We start from the raw sequence: 16219 nt of genomic DNA on the forward strand, positions 1-16219 counted from the left end.
TCAAAAAAAGAAAATACTTAGGAAGAAACCTGACCAAGGAGGTGAAAGGCTTATAAACTGAGACCTACAAAACATTGATAAAGGAAAATGAAGATGATTTAAAGAAATGGAAAGATATCCCATGCTCTGGGATTAGAAGAATTAATATAGTTAAAATGGCCATATTATCCAAAGCAATCTACAGATTTAATGCAATCCCTATCAATTTACCCATGACACTTTTCACAGAACTAGAACACCTAGTCCAAAAATTTATATGGAACCATGAAAGATGCAGAATTGTCAAAGCAGTCCTAAGGAAAAAGAACAAAGCTGGAGGCATAACCCTCCCAGACCTCAGACAATACTGAAAAGCCACAGTAATGAAAACAGCTTGACACAAAAACAGACATATGGATCAATGAACAGAATATAGAGCCCAGAAATAAACCACTCACCTACAGTCAATTAATCTTCAACAAAGAAGGCAAGACTAAATCGATGAAGTTAGAACACTCCCTCATACCAGACACAAAAATAAACTCAAAATGGCTTAAAGACTTAAATATAATACATGACACCATAAAACTCCTAGATGAGAACATAGGCAAAAGATTCTCTGACGTAAATCATAACAATGTTTTCTTAGGTCAGTCTCCCAAGGTAATACAAATAAAAGCAAAAATAAACAAATGGGACCTAATCAAACTTATAAGCTTTTGCACAGCAAAGGAAACCATAAACAAAATGAAAAGACAACCTACAGACTGGGAGAAAATATTTGCAAATGATGTGACCGACAGGGCTTAATTACCAAAATATACAAACAGCTGATACAACTCAATAATAAAAAACAAACAACCCATTCAGAAAATGGGAAGAAGACTTAAATAGACATTTATTCAAAGAAGACATACAGATAGCCAATAGGCACATGAAAAGATGCCTGACATCACTAATTATTAGAGAAATGCAAATCAAAACTACAATGAGGTATTACCTCACTCTTGTCAAAATGGCCATCATTAAAAAGTCTACAGATAAATGCTGGAGAGGGTGTGGAGAAAAGGGAACCCATCTACACTGTTGGTGGGAATGTAATGTAGGCTGGTGCAACCAATATGGAAAACAGTATGGGGGTTCCTCAAACTAAAAACAGAGCTATCATATGATCCAGCAATCCCACTTCTGGGCATATATCCAGAGAAAACTATAAGTCGAAAATATACATGCATCCAGTGCTCATAGCAGCACTATTTACAGTAACACATGGGAGCAACCTAAATGTCCATCGACAGATGAATGGATAAAGAAGATATGATATATTTACACAATGGAATAGTAGTCAGCCATAAAAAATAGTGAAATAATGCCATTTGCAGCAACATGGATGGACCTAGAGATTATCATACTAGGTGAAGTAGACAGAAAGAGAAAGACAAATACCATATGATATCACTTATATGTGGAATCTAAAATATGATACAAATAAACTTATTTACAAAACAGAAACAGAATTACAGACATAGAAAACAAACTTATGGTTACCAAAGGGGAAAAGGGGTGGGGGAGGGATAAATTAGGAGTTTGGGATTAGCAGATACTAATTATGATATATGAAATAGATAAAAAACAAGGTCCTACAGTATAGCACAGGGAACTATATTCAATATCCTATAATAAACCATAATGGAAAAGAATATGAAAAAGAATATATATATATATAAAACTGAATCACTTTCCTGTACACCAGAAATTAACATATTGTAAATCAATTATACTTCAATAAAAAAAAAAAGTATTGCACAGATACACCAATGGCCATCTCAGCAAGAGCATCTTCCAACTCAAGGCTCTTCCACAGACATTTCTCAGAATCATCCTCTGTTATCCCACCACAGGTTCTGCCTTGAAAAATTTTTTTGGTTCAAACATAAATACACTGTGAATGCACCTTCCTCCTCTGAATCCTCTCCCCATGTAAGGTTTATTTCCAAAAGGTGGTTTCAGAGGAAAGGAAAGGGCAGAACAATGCAACCACACACACATGCGTTAACACGCCTCAACTATCCCCAACTCAAAAATAAAGCGCTGTTAATTGAGCTTGCTTCAGAACATCAAAATAGTTACTAAAAGGGAACAATTCTACAAATCAAGAGGGAGAAGAAATGCCTAGGAGAACAGATTCTGATGAGATTTGCTTCTGTGTGCACTGTCAAAAGCAACTTAACCAGACAAACATCAGCCTATAAATAATGGCAATCACTCCCAGGAAACCAGTGATTCTGTAGAGGAGTGGTTTTCTTTATTTGGCTATCATTATTTTCCAAGGGTCTTGTTATTATATATAAAAAGAAACCAGAAGCTAGAATTCATCAGGGACTGTTTATGGAAATAGCTACTCTGAACCCAGCCTTGAAGATAGGTCCACAGAGTCTGTCAACTCCCCCCAGTTAAAACGCTGCTTGCAGTACAAAAAAAAGTATGCAATTTTATGCCACAAAAAAATATGCTGTTGTGACAGAAAATACTAATTAGATGTCTGGGGGGAAAGAAGTTCTGTTTTGGAATCATGAAGGAATGTTAAATACTCAATGCGTGAATATACTATAAATACAGAAGGAGGTGAGAAGGTGAAACAAACACTAAATGCCACGAGAAAAAATAATTTGTAAATATTTCTTTTGCGATAAAGTTAATGCTTTAAAAAACAAAACAAAAAAAGTTGTTCCTTGATGGTATAAATAGCTAGAAATGCAAAACGAAGACATCCCCAGAGAAGAGACTTTAAATGCTAATTAAGGGAGTAATTTTCATATAATATGAAAATTAACATTGAGAAAAAAGAAGAGAAAGGACAAATGAAGTAAACAGGAAATTTTTTCTTTGAAATATTGATGAGAAAATCTTTTAATGTAGTTTCTATACAATATAAATTACATGTAAACTATTTCTGATAATTGATAAATTTTTGTTTATTTTTAGGAAACATAGTCCAACATTTACAGCCAATTTGCTTTTTGGAAAGTCCTACTGGAAGGAAGAGTTATACCGACCCAAAGCCTCAAAACCTGTTTTACCCCTTTTAACCTTGAATATAACACTTTACAGACTGAAAACACTCCATCACTAGAAAGCTTAATTAAAAGATTTCCAAACTGTTCCTGGAAATCTAGGGAACCATGATTTCAAGTTAATATCTTCATAAATTTGGTGTTAAACTGTTACCAAAAAAAGTATGTATCGTATTTCAACTTCCCCTAAATACAGAGATGCAAAATAAAATTAAATCCATGATTCCTCACAGCCCTCTGAGATTATATTCACATCCCAGATTCACAGTAAACTATGGCACACAGGGTAACCATCCCCCAAAATGACAGACTCCAAGCTGACATACACAAAGCTCTAAAAGAAACTTTACTTGAAAAGCAGGTGTTTCCAGGATCCCAACACCAGGTCATTCAATTTAAGGCCTAAGGAAATTGAACTTTGGTCAGCAGGTTTTTGTATACTTGTCTTATTGTCCACCAATCAATCATGGGTGGCACGTCATTCAACAAATATTTATTGAGCACTTACTACATGTAAAGTACTCTTTTAGGCACTGAGGTTAGGGCGATGAACAGGGTCCACATACCTTCTTTCCCAGAATTTACAACCTAAACTAGAGGTAGATCTCGAGAGAGGAGAAGGAAATGTTTCCTAACTGGAGACACTATTGGCACTTGAGGCCAGACAATTATTTGTGTTGTGAGATTATCCTTTAGTGGTAAGGAGCATATTATCACTAAAAGCCAAGATCAGCTCCTAATCAATGGTGATAACCAAAAACATCTCTCCACATTTCCAAATCTCTTTGGGGGTAGGAGATGTCTTCAAAAGCGCTTGGATGAAGAAAAGAAGCTTTCTGTGCAAGATATGAACTCCCCCATCTGGGAAGGTGTCCCAAATTCAAGACAACCTAGGAATTCAGAAGCAGTCTTAATAGAGGTGGACCCTAAAAGAAAGGAAGGGTCTTAATGACAACGTTATTGAGCATTTCCTAGCATTCCTTATTCATTCTGCCTTTGTGCTCCATCTCAGGAATTGAGAGAAAGGGCAAAAAGATCAACCTCCAGGCTAGGAACTCCTGAAAAACAGTAAGATAGTAGATTACTGTAAATTCTGTTTGGGATTTGTATTTGCTTTTTTTGCTACATCTGTATATTTGTAGCGATTCTTACATGCTCTGTGGCAAAAGAGTGATGCTTTGCAATTGAAGAGAAAGTTTTGGGATCTAGACCGCTAAAATATCATATTGTAAGTCACTTTGATTCATTTAATTCATTTTTAAATTTAATTAATTTATTTTATTTATTTATTTTTGGCTGTGTTGTGTCTTCATTGCTGCGCACGCACTTTCTCTAGTTGCAGCGAGCGGGGGCTACTGTTCGTTGCGGTGCGCAGGCTTCTCATTGCGGTGGCTTCTCCTGTTGCAGAGCACGGGCTCTAGGTGCGCGGGCTTCAGTAGTTGTGGCTTACGGGCTCTAGAGCACAGGCTTAGTAGTTGTGGCACACAGGCTTAGTTGCTCTGCGGTATGTGGGATCTTCCCGGGCCAGGGCTCGAACCTGTGTCCCCTGCATTGGCAGGAAGATTCTTAACCACTCTGCCACCAGGGAAGCCCAGATTCATTTAATTCTTAAAAGCTAACTATTTGTTATAAACACTGCTGAATTAGAAGTTTTATCTTAGTGTCCTTTCCTCAATTTTTTCAGAGTTGGTAAGTTAAAGTTTGCTCTTTGGATAAATGACCTTCAAATATAATATCCTGAAATTCGGACTCTCAGGCATGTATTCATTTTGAATATTTGTGAATAATTTATTTGTTAATGAAAGGAGACATAGGTAAATTTTTTCTTAAATGCATTCTTCTAATGAATAACAAGGGCTATTTATATTTAGGAAGTTCATTTGGTTTTGCCTTGTTTTTGATGGTTTGTTTTGCTAAGAAAAACATCTAGAGTATTGTGATGGTTTTAAAATATGTCCACAAATTCTCTGATACTCCTCTCTTTAAGAAGTAAAGCTTAATTTCCATCCCCTTGAGTGTGGACTGGAGTTAATGACTCACAGCTAGTGCACAGCATATAGCAAAAGTGACAGTGTATATTTTCAACTAGATCATAAAAGATGTTGTGGCTTCCTCCTTTTTCTTTGCCTTGGGTCACTCATTCTGGGAGAAGCCAGATGACGTGTCATGAGGATACTCAAGCAGTTCTATGGAGAGGTCTACTTGGTGAGGAACTCCTGTCAACAGTCGTGGAAGCAAGCCGTCCTGGAAGAAGATCCTCCAGTCCCAGTCATGCCTTCAGATGATTGCAGCTCCTGCTGACATCTTGAGTCAAACCTCATGAGACACCCTGAGCCAGAACCATCTAGCTAAGTCACTCTCCAATTCAGACCCACAGGTACTATGGGTTAAAATGTTTGTTGTTTTAAGCTGCTAGATGTGGGGGCAATTTGTTTCTCAGCAATAGATAAGTAATTCAAGTTTGTACTTTGATCAACAGGTCTAAATAAAAACTTAAAGTTCCAAGGTTATTTTTAACTCTCCACATCACAAACAAGTGTAACTCAGATGTCAGCATCAGCATCTGTCTTTCAGATGTCTAGATCTAATTGACTCTGCTCAGAGCCCAGTCAGTTCCACAGCTGTGAACTCTGAACTCCACTCTGTGGTATCAACCTGGACACAAAGTACTGACCTTTGCCTTCCAGACCTCTTTTTCCACCTAACCAGAGATTACCAAGACATTCTTTCCAAGTAAATACAGTGTTCTGTATTTATCTGGAAAGGAATTGAGGTAAGTACAAATTTCTCCATCTCATCATTCAATATTTTATTGGATTTTAATGCACGAACCTATAATCTCTGAGTCAGACTAACATCAACATATCCTTAAGTACCAGACCCATTTAGTGGAACAACACCCTCATGCCACAAATTTTTAATGTTTGTGATAGACAGCTTCTAAAATGGCTCCTAATGATCCCCACTTCCTGGTATTCATGTCCTGATATAATTCCCTCCCCTGAGTGTGGGCTGGACCTAGTGACGTGCTTCTAACAAACAAAATGTGACAAAAGTGATAGGATGTCACTTCTGAGATGAAGTTTCAAAAGGACTCCGGCTTCTATCTTGCACACCCTCTCTTGTTCTCTTACTCGCTCAGCTGATGAAAGCCAGCTACCATACTGTGAGTTGCCCTATGGAAAGGCACGTGTGGCAACGGACAGAGGGAGACCTCCAGCTAACAGCCAGTCAGCAACAGAGGCCTTCAGTCCAGCAGCTCACAAAGAACTAAATCCTGCCAGCAACCACGTGGGTGAGCTTGAAAGCAGATCCTCCCCTTGTCAAGCCTCAAGATGACTGCAGTTCCTGTCAGCACCTTGGCTGCAGCCTAGACCCCCACAATGTAAGGATAATAAGTGGTTGTTGTTTATGGTGCTAAATTTGGGGCTAATTTATTATGCAGCAATAGATAACTAATATAATATGGAAAAAGAATTACTTTTAAAACATACATTATGAAGTGCATGACAGTTATGTGTTTCCAGAGCATACCTAGCACAAAGCGCTAAATACTTATTGAACACGACTTAGTAACACCAAAGCCTAGATTACTGGATGCAAATTTATCCAGGTGTAACATGTGATTTTTCCCCTGTGGTAATTTTCCCCAGATTCGTCTCTGTTGTCCTCAAGAAATTGGAATGAGAATATAAACATGGTTACAGGGTCTTAAAATGTTTTTCTGAAAAATCAGTTAGTGGTGAGTGGCCAAGATGGTGGAATAGAAAGACCCTGAGATCACCTCCTCCCATAGATACACCAAAATTACAACTATTGATGAGAAAGATGAGAAGACTAGTAGAAAAGATCTCTTACAACTAAAGATATAAGAAGGAACCACAGTAAGACAAGTGTAAGGGTGGAGAGGAGGTATAGTCAAGACACATAACCCCAGGTGGGCAACCAACATGTGGGAGGATAATTACAACTGCAGAGGTTCTCCACAAGAAGTGAGAGGTCTGAGCCCCGCATCGGGCTCCCCAGCCAAGAGAGCCTGCATGGGGAAGATGAGCTCCTCAGATTGTTTGGCTCTGTTTGGCCAGCAGGGCTTACTTTTGGGAAAGCCAGAAGGATTTGGGAAATAGAGACTCCACTCTTAAAAGGTGCACACAAAATCACACACTCCAGGACCCAGGACGGAAGCAGTAATTTGAAAGGAGTCTGGGTCAGAATGATCTGCTGATCTTGGAGAGCCTCTCAGAGAGGAAGGAGGCACCTGGCACTCACCCTGGGAACGTAGACACTGGTGGTAGCCATTTTGGGGGAGTTGGTTTTACCATGAGGACACTGGTGCTGGCAAGCACAATTTTGGAATCCTCCCTCTAGCCTATTAGCACTGAACCCAGTCCTATCCACCAGCCTATTGGCACCAGGAGTTGTATGCCTCAGGCCAAGCAACTAGCCAGTCAGGGGCACAGCCCCACACACCAGCAGGCTAGCTGCCTTAGACTGCCTGAGCCCACTGCCACCCTGAGACACAACCCTGTTCCCCAGAGGGCCCAGGATCTGGCCCTGCACACCAGTGCACTGGCACTAGCTTTGGGGATCCCAGAGCCCTGCACCCAGAAACCATAAGACCCAGCTTAGCCCCCAGTGGGTTAGCACTACCCCAAGAGCAGCCTCAGCCACCAGTGGGTGGGCATCAGCATCAGAATCCCCTGGGCCTTGTAGCCTGTCATGTTAGGACTCAGCCCACCCACCAGTAAGCCAACACCAGCTCTGGAACACCTTGAGCTCCTCAGTCAGCTGCCCTGGGATTTGGTCCCAATCACCAGTGGGCAGACACCCTGGACCACACAGCCAGCCATGTCAGGAACTGGCCCCACTCACATGTAAGGTGACACTAGATCCAGGAATCCCAGTCCTGAAACCACCTACCCTGGAAGCTGGCTCCACCCACCAGTGAGCCAGCACTATCCTTGGGGCCCCCAGAGCTCTGCAGCCAACAGCCTAGTGACCTGGCCCTACCCATTGGTGGCCAAAAGACTCTGCACAAGACAGAGCCTGGCAACCAACAAGACCGGGAGCCAGTCACACCTACCAGACCACCCACAGTACTCAGTCCATCACAAAAGAAGGACCCACACTGCCCACATAGGGGGCATCCCTAGAGCATGTAGCTCTGCTGGCCAGAAAGTAGTGCACTGCTGGGATGCATGGGATATCTCCTACAAAAGGCCATTTCTCCAAGGCTGGGAAACATAACCAACCTACCAAATACATAGAAATAAAAATAGCAAATTAGGTGAAATGAGGTAACAGGAGAATATATTCCAAACAAAGGAACAAGATAAAATCCCAGAACTAAGTGAAATGCAGATAAGTGATTTACCCAATAAAGAGTTCAAGGTAAATATGCTCAGAGAACTCAGGAGAAGATTGAAAGAACAGAGTGAGAAGTTAGAAGTTTTTAACAAAGAGTTAGAAAATATAAAGAAGTAACAAACAGAGATGAAGAACGCAATAACGGAAATAGAATATACACTAGAAGGAATCGACAGGAGATAAGACAATACAGAAGAATGGATCCATGAGCTGGAAGAGTCCTAAACAGGATCAACTGAAAGAGGACCACATCAAGACACACTGTAATTAAAATGGAAAAAAATAAAGATAAGGAGAGACTCTTTAAAGCAGAAAGGGAAAAGCAACAAGTTACATACAAGGAACTCCTATAAAGCTATTAGCTGACGTTTCTGCAAAAACTTTGCAGGTCATAAGGGAGTGGTACTATATATTTAAAGAGATGAACGGGAAGAACCTACAACAAAGACTACCTGGCAAGTCTTTCATCCATACTTGATGGAAAGAACACAAATTTCACAGACAAGCAAAAGCTATTGATAAAAGAGTTCAGGATCACTAAATCAGCTCTACAAGAAATGTTAAATGGACTTCCTAAGCAAAAAAGGAAAGATCACAACTAGAAATATAAAAATTATGAAGGGAAAAACTCATTAGTAAAGGCAAATATACAGTAAAGGTAGTAAATCAACCACATATAAAGCTAGTAGAAAGGTTAAAAGACAAAAGTAGTAAAACTATATATAACCACAAGAAGTAGTTAAGGGATACACAAACAAAAAGATGTAAAATATGATGTTAAAAACAGGAAATGTGGGTTGGGAGGAATGCAGAGTTGTTAAAATGTGTTTGAACCTAAGAGATCAGTAACTTAAAATAACTATACACACACACACACACACACACACACACACACACACACATACATATATGACTCTACAAGAGACTCACATCAGATCTAAAGACACAAACAAACTGAAAGTGAGGGGATGGAAAAAGTTATTCCATGTAAATGGAAATGAAAAGAAAGCCAGGTTAGCAATACTTATACCAGACAAAATAGACTTTAAAACATAGATTGTAACAAAAGACAAAGAAGGACATTACATAATGATCAAAGGATCAATCCAAGAAGTAGTTACAACAATTGTAAATATATATGCACCCAACATAGAAGCACCTAAATACATAAAGCAAATATTAATAGACATAAAGGGGGAAATTGACAGTAACACAATAATAGTAGGGGACTTTAACAGCCCACTTAAATCAATGGATAGATCATCCAGACAGAAAATCAATAAGAAAACACTAACCTTAAATGACATATTAGACCAGATAAACTTAATATATATATATATATATATATAAAACATTCCTTCCAAAAGCAGCAGAATACACATTCTTTTCAAGTGCATATGGAACATTCTCTAAGATGGATCACATGCTAGGCCACAAAACAAGCCTCAGAAAACTTAAGAAAATTGAAATCATCTCAAGCATCATTTCCTTCCACAACACTATGAGACAAGAAATCGACTACGAGAAAAAAATTGCAAAAAACACAAACACAAGGAAGCTAAATGATATGCACTAAACAACCAATGGATCCCTGAAGAAATTAAAAAATACCTGTAGACAAATGAAAACAGAAACACAATGATCCAAAGTCTTTGGGATGGGGCAAAAGCAGTTCTAAGAGGGACATTTATACTGATACAAACCTACCTCAGGAAACAAGAAAAATCTCAAATAAACAACCTAACCTTACACCTAAAGGAACTAGAAAACAAGAACAAACAAAACTCAAAGTTAGTATAAGGAAAGAAATGATAAAGATCAGAGCAGAAATAAATAGAGATTAAGAAGACAATAGAAAAATTGTTAAATTAAGAGCTGGTTCTTTGAAAAGTTAAACAAAATTGATAAACTTTTAGCCAGACACATCTAGAAAAAAAGAAAGAGGGCTCAAATCAATAAAATTCGAAATGAAAAAGGAGAAGTTACAACCAACAGCACAGAAATACAAAGGATCATAAGAGATAAATATGTACAATTATATGCCAATCAAATGGACAATCTGAAGGAAATGGACAAGTTCCTAGAAATGTACAGTCTCCCAAGACTGAACCAGGAAGAAACAGAAAATATGAACAAATTACCAGTAGTGAAATTGAATCAGTAATTAAAAAAAAAAAAAGAACCTCTCAACAACCAAAGTCCAGGACCAGATGGCTTCACAGGTGAATTCTACCAAACATTTAGAGAAGAGTTAATGCCTATGCTTCTCAAACTATTCCAAAAAGTTCCACAGGAAGGTACACTTTCAAAGTCATTCTGGCAAGCTAGCATCATCCTCATAACAAAACTAGGCAAAGATACTGCAAAAAAAAAGAAAATTACAGGTCAATTTCACTATGAACATAGATGTAAAATCCCTCAACAGAATATTAGCAAGCCGACTCTTGATCATACATGATCAAGTGGAATTCATTCCAGGTATACAACAATGGTTCAATGTCTGCAAATCAATCAATGTGATATACCACATTAACAAATTACAGAATAAAAATCATATGATCATCTCAATGGATGCAGAAAAAGCTTTGACAAAATTCGCCATGCATTTATAATAAAAACTCTCCACAAGGTGGGTATAGAGAGAATATACTTCAACATAACAAAGGCGATATATGACAATCCCATGACTAACATCACACTGAAAGGTGAAAAGTTGAAACATTTCTTCTAAGATCAGAAACAAGACAAGGATGCCCACTCTTGCCATTTTTATTCAGTATAGTATTGGAAGTCCTAGCCATAGCAATCAGACAAGGAAAAGAAATAAAAGGAATCCAAATGGGAGAGGAAGGAGTAAAACTGTCACTATTTGCAGATGACATGATACTATACATAGAAAATCCTAAAGATGCCACCAAAAAAACCCCCACTAGAGCTCATTAATGGATTCTGTAAAGTTGCAGGATACAAAATTAACATACAGAAATCTTGCATTTCTATACATTAACAACAAATTATCAGAAAGAGAAATTAAGAAAACAATCCTATTTACCATCACATCGAAAAGAATAAAATACATAGAAATAAATCTAACTAAGGAGGTAAATATCTGTACTCAGAAAACTCTCAGACACTGATGAAAGAAATTGAAGATGACACAAAGAGATGGAAAGATATACCATGTTCATGGATTGGAAGAATTAATATTGTGAAAATGACCATACTACCCAAGGCAATCTACAAATTCAAAGCAATCCCTACCAAAATACTAACGGCATTTTTCACAAAACTAGAACAAATAATTCTAAAATGTGTATGGAACCACAAAAAAACATGAATAGCCAAAACAATCTTGAGAAAGAAGAACAAAAATGGAGGTATCACATTCCGTGATTTCAAACTATACTACAAAGGTACAGTATCAAAACAGCATGGTATTGGCACAAAAACAGATACATAGATCAACAGAACAGATTAGAGAGCCCAGAAATAAACCCAAACTTATATGGGCAATTAATCTATGAAAAAGGAGACAAGAATATACAATGGGAAAAAAACAGCCTCTTCACTAAATGGTGTTGGGAAAACCAGACAACTACATGCAGAAGAATCAAATGGACTGTTCTCTCACACCATGCACAAAAATACATTTAAGTCTTTAATCCATTTTGAATTTAAGACCTGAAACCATAAAACTGTTAGAAGAAAACATAGGCAGTAAGGTCTTTGACATCAGTCTTTTTTTTTTTTTTTTTTTTTAATAGCTACTTTATTTATTTATTTATTTATTTTTGGCTGTGTTGGGTCTTCGGTTCGTGCGAGGGCTTTCTCTAGTTGCGGCAAGTGGGGGCCACTCTCCATCGCAGTGTGGGGACCGCTCTTCATCGCGGTGCGCGGGCCTTTCACTATCGTGGCCCCTCCCGTTGCGGGGCACAGGCTCCAGACGCGCAGGCTCAGTAGTTGTGGCTCACGGGCCCAGCTGCTCCGTGGCATGTGGGATCTTCCCAGACCAGGGCTCGAACCCGTGTCCCCTGCATTAGCAGGCAGATTCTCAACCACTGCGCCACCAGGGAAGCCCGACATCAGTCTTAGTAATATTTTTTTGGATCTGTCTCTTCAGGCAAGGGAAACAAAGCAAAAATAAACAAATGGAACTACGTCAAACTAAAAGCTTTGCACAGCAAAGGAAACTCTCAAAGAAACAAAAAGGCTGTCTACTGAATGGGAGAAGATATTTGCAAACAATATGTTCAATAAGGGGTTAATATCCAAAATACAGAAAGAATTCATACAACTCAACATCAACAAAAAACAAAACAAAACAAAAAGAACAACAACAAAATACCAACCCAATTAAAAATGGGCAGAGGATATGAATAGACATTTTTTCAAGGAAAACATATAGCTGGCCAACAGGCATATGAAAAGATGTTCAACATCACTAATCATCAGGGAAATGAAAATCAAAACCACAATGAGATATCACCTCACACCTGTCAGAATGGCTATTAATAAAAAGACAGCAAGTAGCAAGTGATGGCAAGGATGTGGAGAAAAGGGAATCCTTGTGCACTGTTGGTGGGAATGTAAATTGGTGCAGCATCTATGGAAAATAGTATGGATATGCCTCAAAAAGTTAAAATAGAACTACCATATGATCCAGAAATTCTACTCCTGGGTATTTATCTGAAAAAAGACAAAAACACTAGTTGGAAAATGTATATGCACCCCAATGTTCATTGCAGCATTATTTACAATAGCCAAGATATGGAAGCAACCTAATTGCCCCCACTGATAGATGAATGGATAAAGAATATGTGGTATATATATAGAATGGAATATTACTCAACCATAAAAAATAATGAAATCTTGCCATTTGTGACAACATGGCTAGACCCAGAGGGTATCATATTAAATGAAATAAGTCAGACAGAGAAAGACAAATACTGTATGATTTCACTTATATGTGGAATCTAAAAAACAAGTGAATAAACAACACAACAGAAACAGCATTATAGCTACAGGAAAAAAACAAAACGAAACAAAAAAACAACAGATGGTTACCAGAGGAGAAGGGAGTCGGGGGAGGGAAGAAATAGGTGACAGAGATTGAGGTACAAACTTCCAGTTTTAAAATACATGACCCACAGGGATGAAATGTACAGCATGGCGAATATAGTCAATAATGAAAAAACATTGCATGGTGACAGATGGTAACTAGAATGATCACAGTGATCATTTTGTAATGTATAGAAATATTGAATCACTATGTTGTATAACAGGAACTAAGATAGCATTGTAGGTCAAGTATACTTCAAAACAAACAGGCAAACACAGAGAAAAAGAGATCAGATTTGTGGTTACCAGAGGCAGGTGGTCAGGAGAGGGGGAACTGCATGAAAGGTACAAACTCCCAGTTATACGATAAATAAGTACTAGGGATGTGATGTACAACATAATAAATACAATGAACACTGCTGTATGTTATATTTGAAAGTTGTTAAGACAGTAAATCCTAAGAGTTCTCATCATAAGAAAATTTTTTCTTCTATTTCTTTAATTTTGTATTTATATGAGATGATAGATGTTCACTAAACTTATTGTGATAATCATTTCATGATGTATGTAAGTCAAATCATTACGCTGTACACCTTAAACATATACAGGGCTGTATGTCAATTATATCTCAATAAAACTGAAAGAAAAGAAAGAAAGAGAGAGAGAAAAGAAAGGAAGGAAGGAAGGAAGGAAAGAAAGAAAGAGGGAAGGAGGGAGGGAGGGAAGACAGAAGGAAGGGATGGAGGGAGGGAGGAAGGAAGTCACCAAAAAAAAAAAAGTATTAAATAGAGACACATCTGGCATGTATAGATACATGGCTTCTGATCTCCTCACCTGGGTTTTATGAATTCAGTACCTAACACATGGTTAAGTTTTTGTTACAACTAAATATGTATGAAAAGGTAAATTGGAGAAGCTATTTGTCAGCACAATTTGTCTTAAACGCATGAATTTTATTTATTTTTAAAATTAATTAATTGATTGATTTTTTTTTTTTTTTGGCTGCGTTGGGTCTTCTCTACTGCGCATGGGCTTTCTCTAGTTGCAGCGAGCGGGGGCTACTCTTTGTTGTGGTGCTCAGGCTTCTCATTGTGGTGTCTTCTCTTGTTGCAAAGCACAGGCTCTAGGCACACGGGCTTCCATAGTTGTGGCACGTGGGCTCAGTAGTTGTGGCTCTCAGGCTCTAAAATGCAGGCTCAGTAGTTGTAACGCATGGGATTAGGTGCTCCGCGGCATGTGGGATCCTCCTGGACCAGGGCTCGAACCAGTGTACCCTGCACTGGCAGGCGGATTCTTAACCACTGTGCCACCAGGGAAGCCCCTTAAACTCTTAAATTTTAAAAAGGGAAAAGTAGCTGAGTTTTGAGTTTTCTATGAATCAGCATTTCTCTAGATGTGTTTCATGGAGGATTAATTATACAGACTATTTAAAGGTGGTATATTTTTAAAGGGTCCCATTAACAAATAAGTTTGAGAAAAGAGAGGTGGAATTAAGTAAAAACAGGATTCTTTTTTGCATACCTCTAAGCCTTTGCTATGTAAATGAATACTGTGAATCTCCAAGATGAGAGTAGGTTATGCAATATTTTTAAAGCTTATTTGGATGGAGCACTGAAGTTTCTCCCGGAGCACGCCCTGGATGCACAGTTTGGAAAACCTGGAAAATTAAGAGCTTAACTGATGACTGACATCAGAATGTTGTTCCCTGCTCTCCCCTGTTAGAAGATCCCACCCCTCAACCATGGTCAAAGTCCTCTCCAAACCTCTCTCATGGATTGTAAGCTGTATTAGTTCCACATTTAAACGAGTTTAATATCTCTGACTACTGGTGGGTTTAGCTTCAAGCACAGTTGTTACAGGCAACATTACTAATAGCATTCTCACTCCTAAAATAGGGTTCATAGGTTATAATAGTAAACCCACACCAAATGTTAGCAATGTGCCATTCACTATTTTGATGCAATATAATCTGTACCTACAGATGAAAGCATTGACACCCAGAGGGGTTAAAGGAACGGCTGTTTAAACACTGCCTCTAATATCTAGGTACCGTATAGACATGGCATGAAATTCTATTGTAATATGGACATGACCAGCATCAGTTCAATTTGATACAAATTCATGATAGGATGAGCACAAATTAATGTCACAATCTATTACAACTGATCTCAGATCAATACTACATTTTTCCCTATTGATTATTATGTTGTAACAGAAGCATACTGGCAAAATATTCTCAATGAAAATTAATGTTAATGCAGCAGGAATGATATAATCAATGCCAAGATACAAAAAATTAATAATCCATTAGGTATCTCTTACAGTCTTTTGAACTAAATTGGTTATAAAATTCATAATGTTATTTTTAAGCTGTACAATATCAAAGTGAGATTTTTTTTCTGGCAACTTCTATAAATCAAGTGAATATACATTAAAGTTGTATATGACACCAAGCGGTAAGAAGACTTACGATTTCCTTCGGCTTTTGTTAATGCCTGTAAGTCCACATGTGTTTTGCACAATGAACATTAATGTATAAAACTACATGTGTTTTTATAAATAAGCATTAAACTTAAGACTTATAAAGTCTTTTTTTTAACATCTTTATTGAGTATAATTGCTTTACAATGGTGTGTTAGTTTCTGCTGTATAACAAAGTGAATCAGCTATACATATACATGTGTTCCCATATCCCCTCCCTCTTGCATCTCCCTCCCACCCTCCCTATCCCACCCCTCTAG

At 38.0% G+C, this 16219-nt stretch overlaps 1 long non-coding RNA gene across 4 annotated transcripts in view; it reads left to right on the top strand.

Moving 5' to 3' along the window:
• The window catches only part of LOC309633509, a 41916-nt gene extending 31933 nt beyond the window's left edge, over window positions 1-9983 (top strand). For 2 of the 4 annotated variants that reach the window (XR_014247584.1, XR_014247585.1), the window contains one exon: window positions 5206-9983. This is a non-coding gene — a long non-coding RNA (uncharacterized lncRNA). The remainder of the gene's footprint in view (window positions 1-5205) is intronic. The other 2 variants (XR_014247586.1, XR_014247587.1) reach the window with 2 other exon arrangements.
• Window positions 9984-16219: the final 6236 nt, after the last annotated feature.

This window comes from Balaenoptera borealis (genome assembly GCF_965194805.1).
Source record: "Balaenoptera borealis genome assembly, chromosome: 1".
Lineage (NCBI taxonomy): Eukaryota > Metazoa > Chordata > Mammalia > Artiodactyla > Balaenopteridae > Balaenoptera > Balaenoptera borealis.